This window comes from Thermobia domestica, chromosome 5, assembly GCF_964235325.1.
Source record: "Thermobia domestica chromosome 5, izTheDome1.hap1.1, whole genome shotgun sequence".
Classification (NCBI taxonomy): Eukaryota; Metazoa; Arthropoda; class Insecta; order Zygentoma; family Lepismatidae; genus Thermobia; species Thermobia domestica.
Window position 1 is genome coordinate 232,573,760 of NC_137458.1, and position 13,160 is coordinate 232,586,919.

At 34.0% G+C, this 13,160-nt stretch overlaps 1 long non-coding RNA gene across 1 annotated transcript in view; it reads left to right on the forward strand.

The window, feature by feature from the left end:
- The window catches only part of LOC145684796 (uncharacterized), an 82,709-nt gene extending 70,196 nt beyond the window's left edge, over nucleotides 1-12,513 (forward strand). The window contains exons 2-3 of the long non-coding RNA XR_014131398.1: nucleotides 9,928-9,995; nucleotides 12,344-12,513. This is a non-coding gene — a long non-coding RNA (uncharacterized LOC145684796). The remainder of the gene's footprint in view (nucleotides 1-9,927; nucleotides 9,996-12,343) is intronic.
- The last annotated feature ends 647 nt before the right edge of the window (nucleotides 12,514-13,160 follow it).

A 13,160-nucleotide genomic window follows, 5' to 3' on the forward strand; every position in this document is an offset into this window, starting at 1 on the left:
ACCAATGTATTTCTGAGAGATGAAGCTTTCCGTATTTTATGTATGTGGAGGTACCACGGCCGAGGGGAGAGGCCGAAGTTCGTTTTTTAATTTATTCATAAATTATTTCATCAGATTCTGTTGGATATTCCTCCCCCCCTTTGTGGTACATCCATAAAAATTGGTATGTGAAGCAATGAAGTAGTTCCCTACATGATAATAATCTGTATGTGTACTTGTTGCTTATAGGGGAAGAAGGGGGGCAAATTTGGCTAATTTACATTTATTTTCAAGACGGCTCCATATAAGATAAGATATGTTTCACTGAACTGGTCTAGAAGCAAAATTCTTGTTCCTATACATGATGTGTGCATCAAAAATTATTTGCATAGGAAACGTGGTGCTATGGTGGGGGAGATAAGAGAATGCGACATTCAAAGATTTTTTCTGTGCATAATATCTTTTTGAGAATATTCCCTACGTTAAACGAATTCATTACCCTTTTCTTTTTAGTAAAACAGTAAAATTGAATTTTCTTTGACCTCCCTCCACACACACACACAGGAAGAAATATATATATATTAAATATATATATATATATATATATATATATATATATATATATATATATATATATATATATATATATATATATATATATAGAGAGAGAGAGAGAGAGAGAGAGAGAGAGAGAGAAGCAACCGCTACCACTTTATTATACTATTGTCATAAGTGTCGGGCCTACACATTGACATTATTTTGTCAGCTTAGGGTGACTGCAATTGTTACCAAAGCCCAAGCAAAGCCAATTTTTGATGTTCTTTCATGATTTTTGTGTTTTTTTCTACGAATATGGCGAGAATTTCAAGAATGTTACCTGGTTGCAATCTGTGGACAATAAGCTTTCCAACGGAGTATGGATGTGACTATGTGATAATTATCATGATCCAGAGCTGCCAACGCAAAGGTCTGCAACAGTCCTTCGAAAACAATACAAAGAGCGTTTTTGTAGGAATTTCGTTACGAACTTTTATCTTGCTTTGTATTGCAGTAATGGCTACTATTTTTACATTATTATGAGATAAGTGTCTGGCCTACACATTATCATCATTTTGTCAGCGTAGAGTGACTGCAAGGTTTCTAGGACCACGCAAGATCAGTTTTCTCATATTTTTATGATTTCTGTGTTGTTTCATCATCATCTTGTTCTTCTACGAATATAGCGGGAATTGCACGAATGTTACTTGGTAGGAATCTGTGGTCTATAAGCTTTCCGACGGTGTATGAATGTGATTCTGTGATTATTAGGGGAGTCACCAGAGCCGCCAACGTGAAAGTCTACGATTTTGTTAAAATCTGTGGCGGCTGTCTGACGGTTAAGTATTGATTTTGCATAACTGTGTTTTCACCTCCAACTCCACAGGATTCAAAATTGATTGTGGTTCGAAGTCCATCTTAATAGTAGGTCTCCCCCTTCATAACGCTGATAATGAACAAGGAGGAAAAAAACTTAAGCTGAGAATGATTGTCTAAACTGTTCATGGTGGTTCCTCCTTAGCCTTACGGCTGTACCTAGGTAGTACTCGTTTTCTTTGGGGTAGTGACCGTTGGAGAGAAACAGATGATACTTGCAATGCGCTATTCATTTAGTGTCGTGGGAATTATTGGGGATGTATCTGAAGTAAAGATGTAGCCTACTCAATTAAGAACAAACACATCCGCGATGGAAATGTGGTCATCGTACACCTTCCAGTTCCAATCAGCGAGGCCACTTAAGGTCTCGTTCCAGAGAGTTTACTTTATATTAGGAGTTATTTTTTTGTTTTCAAACAATAACATAACTCGATATAACCGGAATAGTACACAGTAGATAAACGTTTGGACAGAAAAAAAGTATTCTTGTTTTTAAAGTTCCAAACTTTGTTTTGGCTAAGCATGGAAAGTCTTAAAGACCGTTCATCCGTCTCTCTGTTGATAAGTGTAAGATATAGCGAGAAATCGTTTCCTAAAATATGAATTCAAAGCCTAAATAATAGTTTAAATATTCCCATTAGAAACTTCTATTTAAACCGGAAATGGAAAATACGCGAATGTCCGGTTACAACATTGATCATCAAAAAGCTAAATTAGTAAAAAAAGCGAGAAACATTTTTCATATTATACAAGAGTAGCTTCTATTCATACTTTTATAATTCGAATTAAACCGGACATAGTTGAAATCTACTGACTTCCGGTTTGAATATTGATCTTTTTAGAGGAAATCGGGGAAAGTTAGACATTGTTTTCTGATATTGACTCCGCGATCAAAAGCGTGTTTTACCTCTATCCTTGCCCGTCTTTCAAACCGGAAGCGTAAAAAATCTAGTTTCCAGTTTCAACACTGGTAATCATAGAACAGCCGTGGAAATATATAGTAAAAACCAGTTTCTTGATTTGGATTCAGTTGCAAAAACTAGATTCAATATTGATTCTTATCTAATATACAAAGCCAGGAGCGGCTGAAATCTACTACGCACAGCTTCTGGTTTAAGTATTGTTTCATATAAAGGAAAAAAAGTAAAAAGTAACGGGATGTTAAGAATAGATACCATATCGGACCTAATATCTCTACTGAAACCAGAAGTACTAGATATTAAAGTCACGATTTTGGAAGTCTACCGTAATTAATCGACTTTAAATGAAACTCGTTTAAATGAGTTATGAGAAAGCCTCATTAGAAGGATAGGTTTGGAAATAACGATAGGAACCTTTAAGTGTTCGTAATGTGAATTTGAAGAACAATGGAATAAAATAGCTGGATGGAGCGATAATCTAATAAAGACGAGTTAATAAAGTTCAAGTAACTGAAATACTGGCAACGGTTAAAACAGAAGAAGTTGCAGAAAGAGCTAAATTGCAGGTGTTAGGCCTATTTATAGGTATGACAAAACTTGAAAAGGGATGCAGAAGTACTAGATTGTAATTGATGAGCAGCATAAAAGACGAAAATACTTACGTTAGAACAAAGACACTGGACAAGAAGACTGTAACCATTTCAGCGGTTAGTAATACCTATCTTGAGCAATTGACAAATATCATTGGCTACTATTCGGCCGAGTTGAAGTACTGATGACGCGTTTACGTATGGGACACGGTCGTCTCACACATCTCTAGCGTGTTACATTGACCTTTCATATTTGTGAAGATTGTAATGTTTCTCTGAGTATTCAGCATATTCTGGAAGTATGTTCGAAATATTTAGACCTTACAGAGCATTTACAACTATCTAATACTATTAGACAGAGTTTTCGGAGATAACCTTCCTTTTAGTGATGGTCTTTTCGCATTTAGTCGTGCGATTCCGCTTAGGCTTTGTATTTAGTTTCTACCTAGTTGTTCTATTACTTTCATATTTTTATTTATTGTTGTTAATTAATTAATTATTTTAGTGTTTTGAGTACGATTAATTTTTATATTTGATATTTTTAAGAATATACAGGATGTCCCAATTGAATCTCCCTATTTTCATTTCTGTATTTCTTCCACACTATTTGAGATATCCAAATGAACTAAAATGCACTAAGAAGGTACACTTCTTAAATTTGTATACAAATATCAAGAAAGTTAGAACACTTCAACATGTGCCCCACTCGTCACCCGAAGGATATCCAGGCGGTGGTCGGAGGATATCCACTTTCGCGACCACCACCGTGCTTTCTAGCAACTGAACCAGTCGCCAAGAAATTCTGTTACCATACTCGAATTGTTTTCACATTAGAATGTTCTTTTTGGTATCCCTGGTGGAATCGTCGTTGCACTGCGACAATATAACCAAGTTCTGCATAATACCACACTACCTGCGCTTTTTCTGCCTTGGTCGCTATTTCATTGTTCCTGCTGCCACCATCACACCTGGCGAGATTTTTGGGATCGACAAATTAAAAAAAAAACACTGGTGTCTTCTACTGTATTACATCTGGAAAAGAAAGAAATACAATACATTAATTTACTACCACCACGAAATGAAAATAGGTCGATTCAATTGGGACACCCTGTATAATTTATGAAAATCTTATGATAAAAAGCATTAACTCTCAAGGCAGACGAAGTATGAAAATCTTACAATACTTCGTCTGCCTTGAGAGTTAATGCTTTTTTTATTTATGATTATTACATTTTCAAATTTATTTCATAAATGGCACATGTTAACCATTGGAGTTTTCTCGATGAGGACAAATGACCTTGCCACTGACATCTTTATTAAACTTCAATAAATCAATCACTCAATCAACAAAGATATTATCAGAAGACGTTAGTAGGGAAGTTCCTAACTTGTAGGAAGGGTCGTGTCAGTGGTGGTAAAATCTTTGTAATAAACGTGGTGAATGCTTAATTCTGGGAGTGATAAACGTGCAACATATAGATTCTTGTTTCGAAGAGGACAAATAACTCGTATTATCACTTAATGATTGTAGTGGTACGGAAAGAATGAGGTAATAAAGGACTAGTAAATTACCGTATAGCTAAGAAAAAAACTCTCCCATTGATTTTCTAAAGCATGTTTTTGTTATAATTACAATGCATCAAGAAATAAGTGCTGGAACCGGAAATATCAGTAAATTTCAACTACTTCCGGTTGATAGAATGTTACTTGCAGTAGTAGTATGTTTTCTTAAGACGCTCAATGATTACCAAAAGAGAAACCATGTCACTATTCATTACAATTTCTATTATGTTGTGATCAACGTTAAAACATGAAATGGTTGCTTTCAACAACCTCTGATTTTAGTATAGAGTTAACGGAGGAGATGAAATTTATTCTTGAAACGCTAAGTCCATTGTAGAATCTGCTTCTCAATATTGACATATTTTCCATCTATGGAAATCAATATTGAAACCGGAAATAGTAGTACATTTGAGTCACTTATAGTTTCCGTAAGTGTTGTGTGTGGTGATGGTATGTTCTCTTAGGATCTGAGTTCATTGCAAAAGGCTGCTTGTAGCTATCTGTTACCGTTTTTTGTTTTATTGCGATAAATTTTGTAATGTTTTTTTGCTTAATTTCTACCACATTCGGTTTGAATAGATGGTTAATTGAGGAGATGGCATCTATTCTTGGAACTCTGTATCGATTGCAGAAAGCCACTTTTCAATATATCTTACCGTTTATGCTCTGATACCTGTCGACAGACCAACGGACGGACATAGCCGTCCTATAAGACTTCCGATACTTACGCAGAGCACACAGCGGTATATTGTACAAATATACGGTATCCTTTTGCTTACTATAGAAATCAGTACGGAGCATACGTTATCCGTATGCTACATAGGCACTGCCCTTAGATATTACATCATGCCGTTGCAGGATGTCCGACATCTAACAGTTTTCCGTTTATCACATGCATATACTTGTGTTACCTTCGTCAGATAAATGTTATATACGGCCATTTCTATGTGGGATCCTGACCGCCTACATTGTTTCATACGGAAAGTAGGCGGAACTTTCTGTATAAGTAAGATGGAACTTATACAGAAAGTATTAAAAAACATGCGTTTTCAGTTATACGTCTGCTGTACGTTAAGTCCAAAAATTACAGGAATTACGCATGTAACCTATCTTTTAAAGGACGACACCTACAATTTTTTTTCTCAGTGCAGAGTTTGGGGAATTGTTAACGCAGGAACTTGTAGTTGCAACACAGTTTCTTAATATGAAACACTCAAAAATATATACAAAATGTGTATTCCCACATAAACAACAGTTACACTAACAAACACGATGATAATCAAGAAGACGCACCTTGAACAGTAGATAAATTGAATGGTATCGTGCATAATATGGCAATTGAAATTGCGAAACGAAGAGATATAATTGCACTAAATCTAATTTGTAGTGAATATTGTGGTTTCTTCTGGGTATTCTGCACTGAGTGTGTTACCATTCTTTGTAAGATAAAGCGACGCGTAATATTATGTGCTTGAGGATCACTGAACTCCTAGGCACGATACGAAAACGCAATTATTGAAAGCAAATTACACAATTTACTGATTCAGTTAGCTATCCGTGGAATCAAGGCCTTCGCTTACGCTGGGCGGAAGTGGACAATTGGGCTTCCTGAATTTGAGAAATACATTTTCTTAATTAATTGTATAGTAACACATAGTGAAAATTTTATAGGAATCTTGCTTCCCTCTAGCAATATCTGAAACGGCGCTGTTGCGCGAAAACTTTGAAGGTTTGCATTATCTAAGAAGATAAAATTGTTACCATAATACATCTGCACAATGACCCAAATTATTATGTTGTATGAAACAATTTCAAGATAGGAAGTTTCTGTTGCAAATTGTACGGAACAACCTTGAAATATTTTTAATGATATTTTCAAACTTATCAGTTTTATTGCTACATGCCTATGTATGTATTCAAACTACTAATTTAACGGAAGAGTTTTTGTATTCTCTGTCATGAATAGGGAAAGGAAACACAAGTTGTGAACTATTGCTTTCCTGGAATAAACTACAAATTTATTAGCCAGATATACGAATGACCTTAGAAGAATTTACAATTTTCAGTATTGGCATATCGTAAATGTTTTGATTATTGTCTACGAACTTACTTTTACCTAGTAACCTCTTTTGCCTTATACTACAAAATTTTATATAGTACTTACGCCAAACCTTTCTATGCGCTCCTCTTGCTTTTACATGTATAAATGTAGTTCCAATCATGCAATAAATTTATTCTTCTTATTATAATCCGAAAATCAACTAACACAGAACGTACAGGTAAGTATTTATTTTCTTTCTCGCATCAACTTTAAAATTCTATTATTGAAGTGATCGTGAATCTTTTACCCTAGTACATTATTGATTTTAAAAAATTGCCAACGCATACGTACTTAATTTTTAAAATATACTTTTATTTCAATAGTTCTTATCGTTCGAAGTTTTTGAATTAAATAAAATTGAGGTCATAGTTAATTAGTTCTACATTAGGGTTAATAGTCTTTTTCGTGGAAAATGAAACGCTATTCTCTTTTCTACACTGAATATTGTTGCAAAACATATATGGGGCGTCATTCCACAACGGTCTTCGCAGTTCAATAGCAAAGCACCGCGAATACTACAACAAGCAATTAAAACTGCTATGACAAGTAAAGCAAACTTAAAAGTAAATTTTTGCATTGAATTAAAGAGTGAGTCCCATGGTCACTTCTTCATAAACCATTTGGCTCATAAATCAAATGTTGACATTTTTATATTTAATATTTAGAACATCAGATTTTCGATAAAAACGATGGTACTGTAAGACACATTACTGCTTTTTTTCGTTCCTAAATTAAATCAATATTTTCTTTAAACAACAAGTTTCTAAAGGGCCTATTTGGTTTGCCATAAGGTCCAGACTGTGTCACGTGATCAGGTCAAATGTCACGTTGCGTCTTGAAGATTCCAAATCCAGATGTGAGATATTTCAAGCACTTAACTTCCGCGTGGGGTGCCCTGATTAATTCGCAGAAGCCCTCATTATTATTGAATTTACTCAAACAACTTGACTTTTAACAATGCCATATTTACCTTATATGCTATACATAGTTTTTAAGCTCTTCAATATGTCTTTGCAATAAGCTTTCAATTAGCTATCTATCACCTAATAGAGAAAGGTGGGCTACTTAATTTTCTTCATTGATTTTCCATTGACTTTAATGTTCATGTTTCGTGATTTTTTGCTATGTTTCATCCATTTTAGGACAATTTGCTTTTGGAATATCAAATCTACATAGTCTCTTCTACATTTGAGCTGATTTTCAGTCGTATTCCTCAAAGTCTGTTCACATCATTGCAACCGGATAAACCCTTTAAATGTTCAAACTTTAGCCAGGAAAATTCGTTTCATTCGGACAGAATATCCGAACCTGCGTCCTGAATTCATTAGTTGAAAATATTAAGTTATTAAATAATGCAAACATTCTGTAAAATGAAAGTTATTCCTTACCTGAGGCTTCTTTAATTTAGAAACTATTTATTTTCCCAAACTAAACTCTTGCTTAAGTTTCTAGTAGAAAGAATGTTTAAGCAATTTGCCTAATGTAGCAAAACTGGGCCATTATGACATTAGAGATGTTACGTGATAGTCAATTCATATTCCCTATGGTTTAACAGAGATGAATACTTGAGGTATATCAGTTTCTTTAACCCATTGATGTGTATGGAAAATCATTTCCCTATTCTCTTTGACATGAACGAGGAGTTTTAGGAATTTATTGAAATGAAACCTTTCAGTTACGCATCACACGATTATGCCTTTTAGGCTAAGACAGAAGGGTGTTTAAGGCAAGTGAATGATGATGGAAGTACTGGTGAAGTGAGAATGTTGAACGAAATTGATGAACCCCGAGAAAATTCACGAACACGATGTTGCCCACCACAAACATATTTGGACGGGGAGCGAACATGGGACTCCACGCACCAGAGGTAAACACTCTAACACTGAACAACCGTGCCCCCTGCAGCAGAAATTTATTATGCAAGCGCATATAAATATGATATGGGATTTTTACGTTTGTAAATATCTAGGCAACAAAAACCTGTTTTACTAGAAAGAGGAAATTATCATTTTAGTTGTGAATTAATATTCATTATTTCTTTTTGTCTATTTTGACACTCTATTCTTTTATAGTAATATAGTTATAGTATATAGTAGTAGAGCGATTAGAGGTATTGTAAATGTCATCTTCTGGACTCCGATCCTTTCCTTTGTTTCTATTTCCCAAAAGATATTATCATAAATTATATCAATGAGTAATCGAAAATTATGAACTATATTATTGAGAGTGTACACTTGTAACAGAACAGGATACTGTCTGCATTTTCACTTTTAGACGTTTCCTTCTTGAGAATTAAACACAGTGGATTTAATATTTAGTTATATTTTGAATAAGTGTAGTAGACAATCAGTAAATCATCTGTCCAAAGTACGATTGTATGAAGTTAGCTGACAGCCTAATCATGCTTGGGTAATTGTGGGCAGACTTATCTTGAAGTTTTCATAGGTTTGTGTTCTTTCTTATTTAAAAAAAAAAAAACATCTCTGGTCTCTCCTAAAAAAAAAATTCTTACCTTTCCCGCATTTTATTTTCCTGGAATTCGAATCCAATCTAATTTAAATAGTGAACACAGAGACAGAGCAGCAACATGGAATCTCCTCCACATCATTATTATAAACGATATCCATCTAAGGTAATATGATGAGAAAGTAATACTGGTAGATTCACCATGAATAAAGTAGAAGTTTCTTCAAGGATTACTTAGGTATATAAGAGGTTTCTTACCATTTTAATCCATCAGTATCTAAAATCAGATGCAACTTGTTATTGTCATTCTAAACAGATTTCTATTTGTGTCTCTATAGATGTTGGGAAGTGCCAAATGACACGTGATAGATTAACATTTAATGTGAAAATTCAGTAATTGACTGTGAAATTGAGCCTTGTTTTATACTCATAGTAGCGTATATTTCGAGCTAAATTTAAAGCACGCCCGCCTTTTTGATACTCACGAAAAATAAACACTCTCAAACGAACTAACTAATTTACAGCCCTGAATAAGAGCCCCCCTCCCCACAAAACTATGGCCGAATGTCTGAAGGGTATCATGAAGGAATTGGTGATACTTTTCAAACATTTTAGTGTATCAAATTAATCCTATCGAATTGATTAAACTAATGACATAGGAATATTTATTTGGTTGGTTTAGTTTTTAATTTTACATTTTACGTTTGTGTTACTCAGGTCAAATGCAACAATGAGAAGTTAGGCTATGTTTTGTTTACTCTGTTTTGTTACCTTACTCTTGCACCTAGTAAACCGGATTGTGAAATGGAAAGTGTAGTTATGTTTATAACTTATCGTTTAGATTTTGTTTACTAATAAGTACAAAAGTTAAAAACGATGTATTGTTTTCTTGCAGAAGCAAAATCACGCAATATGGCTGGTTTGAAGGTTATCCTTGTCATGGCAGTGATTGGAATTACAATGGTAAATATATAGCAATATTATATTTATGTAGCAAAATGGTAGAACAACATTTAACAATGCACTTTCTTTGGCTAAGAATACACATTTCTCATTTCGCCGAACTAACTGGAGCAATAACAACCGATTGTCAGTTAGTTCCGACATTAAATCTGCAGTGGCTTATATCCACAATTATACACGGAGAAAAATGCATATTCCAGTCGGCAGGTAAATGCTGTTTTTACCAAGTTATGCGTGTCACCACATTAAGTAATGTTGTTTCATCCGTAGTACGATCTATACCACCATCCAGCGAAAATATTGTATTGTGGGACCACCATTTCAAATTTAGAATTAACGCCATACTCATGCCTACGGTGGTAGCTTACGTATATAATGTTGTTACCACCTTCCTACGACTGTCCCCTCTTTGTTCTTTCTAAGTCTGTTACTCCCTACCTTACGAGGTAATAAGACGTCATATCATTCTGTGAGAAGGAAAGAGAAAAAAGATGTTTTTAACACGAAATCCAAACGCCGAACTTCAGACGCCACATGGTGTTCCCACCTGCTGTACTTTTATACAGAAATTACATTACTTAAAGAGCGCACCCGCGTAAATACGATATATCCACACGAAAATCCTAGTCTCTTTTTCTCAGTGTATTACAGAAGAAAGGGGAATAATACAATACTATACTTTAAATTAATCACATTATCCGATCTGACAGTATAAACTACCTGGTACACTGTAAATGAAATATAATATATTCAACTTAATATTTTAAATATACAATAAGAACATTCAATTTGAAAATATACACTATAAAACATAAAATTCTACATTTTAAGTATACAATCAGGATTTCCAAGCTGAAACGGATGATACAAATTTTGCTCGTTGTTTATGAGATTTCTTAGAAAGGAGAATCTTCCCGAGATTATAAGATAGATACACTGCTGTCTTAAAAATTGCAAGTTCAAGAATTACATGTGGAATTCGAGTGAAGATTGCACGACACGTCTTCACATGACTATATATAAATAATTATAATTGCAGAACGATACAAGACATTTAACTTTGATAAAGTAATAACACGTGAAGCATTCACGTTCCTAACCACATTCACTATACTTCGTGACGTGTAATCATTTGTTTGTGAGAAATAATCTTCCACGTTGCTTGTAGTCAAATAAACAAGATGTCGACTTTATCTGTTAGAACAACCTGGCTAACAATGTGCAAAATAAGTATATTCGTGACGTGTTCGATAAGTAGGTGCCACGCGGTATTGCAGTCCAAGGAAGCAGCAATCCTAATCATTCCTTAAGTAATACTTATATTTTCTCTTACGAATGTAGCCGCGCATTATCATGTTGAAACGCCACATGATGATGTGCATTATCATGGCCGTGCATTACGCTTTATAGGTATAAGGCCTATATGACCACCATTTTGGGGCTGGTAGAATGGGAGCTAGTCCGAAAACTCTACAACTGTCACTCAACATGCAATCGAGTTTTTGTTGTATCTAATATTAGCAGTTATGTGTTTATGGAAGCCGACGCAACGTCTGTTAATAAATATATGATTATTTCTTTCTTGTTGAAAATCTAGAGAATGTTATAAATTTTGCAAAAATGACCGTTCAGCATATTACATCCAAAGTTTGTGAAACTTCTATATAGTGATAACCAACCTAAGCGACAACGACAATGGTGACACGAACTACTCGTGAATTAAGAGTGTGAGGTATGTGTTTCCCATTGCATCTGTTTTGATCTCATAGATATACGAGAAATCCCAGCGGTTGACTACTCGTCACCACCGTGGAACAATTGGTACTAATACACTATTTTATTTACCATCGTCGCAAGTAATACACTAACTCGCGAGGAACAACGTACTGTGATCATTAATCTCCATTCATACTTTGGGATAGGTTGAGATAATCAAAATTAGGTTATTACTGATTAACAATTTACCCAAACGCCTAAGCTATTAATTAAATGTAAGAATTAAAAATTAGTGTCCTTAAATATATATAAAAATAATTTAAATTTGGTAATGAAACCAAATAACACTATATTTAAATGGTCATTTGCAATAGTGCCACGCAAAATGTTTGGGTATTTGTATTAAAGGTTAAAAACTGATTTCAGTGACTAATACAAATGGTTTGTTATTTACATGGCCTTTTTCAAGTTTGAAATTATGTATCTGTTTCATCAAAGTTTCTTTCATTCACTAAACGTCCTCGAAATGGTACTTTTTAAAAATAAAGTTCTTGACTGTTTATCAAAAAAATTTTTGAAAGTTTAACTAAAATAATGATTTAATAACATATATTTATTGTTTTTAATTGTAGGTTCTTGCAGAAGAAAAGCAGAAACGTCGATATCCTCTACTTGATGAAGATCTCACATTATTTGGATATAATCTATGAATAAAAAATATATATTTCAATCAACTTTTTGATAATTCTATACTTTCCCTGAATATGTTATTGTTCTATAACACCAGAAATACAAACACAGAATCACAAGATGGATAACTTCGTATTTATTGAATTGCATATTTCTAATTCAATAAAATCAGGGTCTGAGAAAATAGTATTATAAAAAATGTATAAATAAGTAAAAGAGAGGTTATGGAGTAAATAAAATATAGGTATAAGTATCAAAATAAAAGAAAATGACTCAATGATAGCAATAGTACCAATGCATAACAAGAAAATCTCTGAATCGTTCCACCATTGTGAATCTTTTACTGTCTTACTAAAAAGCATAAATGCGAGAATACAGTTACTAAAACTGGACTTATCACCAAGATTTAATTAATATTATTAGTTTTTTTATAAGCATTCTATGGAATTTCGGAGGAAACAAGGGAGTATTATGTTGGCAGTAGAAAATAAGAATGGGAAGGTAGTCAGCGAGAGAAATGAGGTCATAGGAAGGTGGAAAGAATACGTTAAACACTTATATGAGAGTAGGGATAGACCGTGCAGCCTAAATGTTGAAGTGAAAAATGAAGTAGGCGAGGATGATAAAGGATTTAGTATTCTTTGGGATGAGTTTGAAAAGGCTATATCCGAGATTAGGAATGGAAAAGCAATAGGAATAGATAACATACCAATCGAATTCATTAAAAATATAGGAGACAAGGGAAAGAAAGAATTGTGG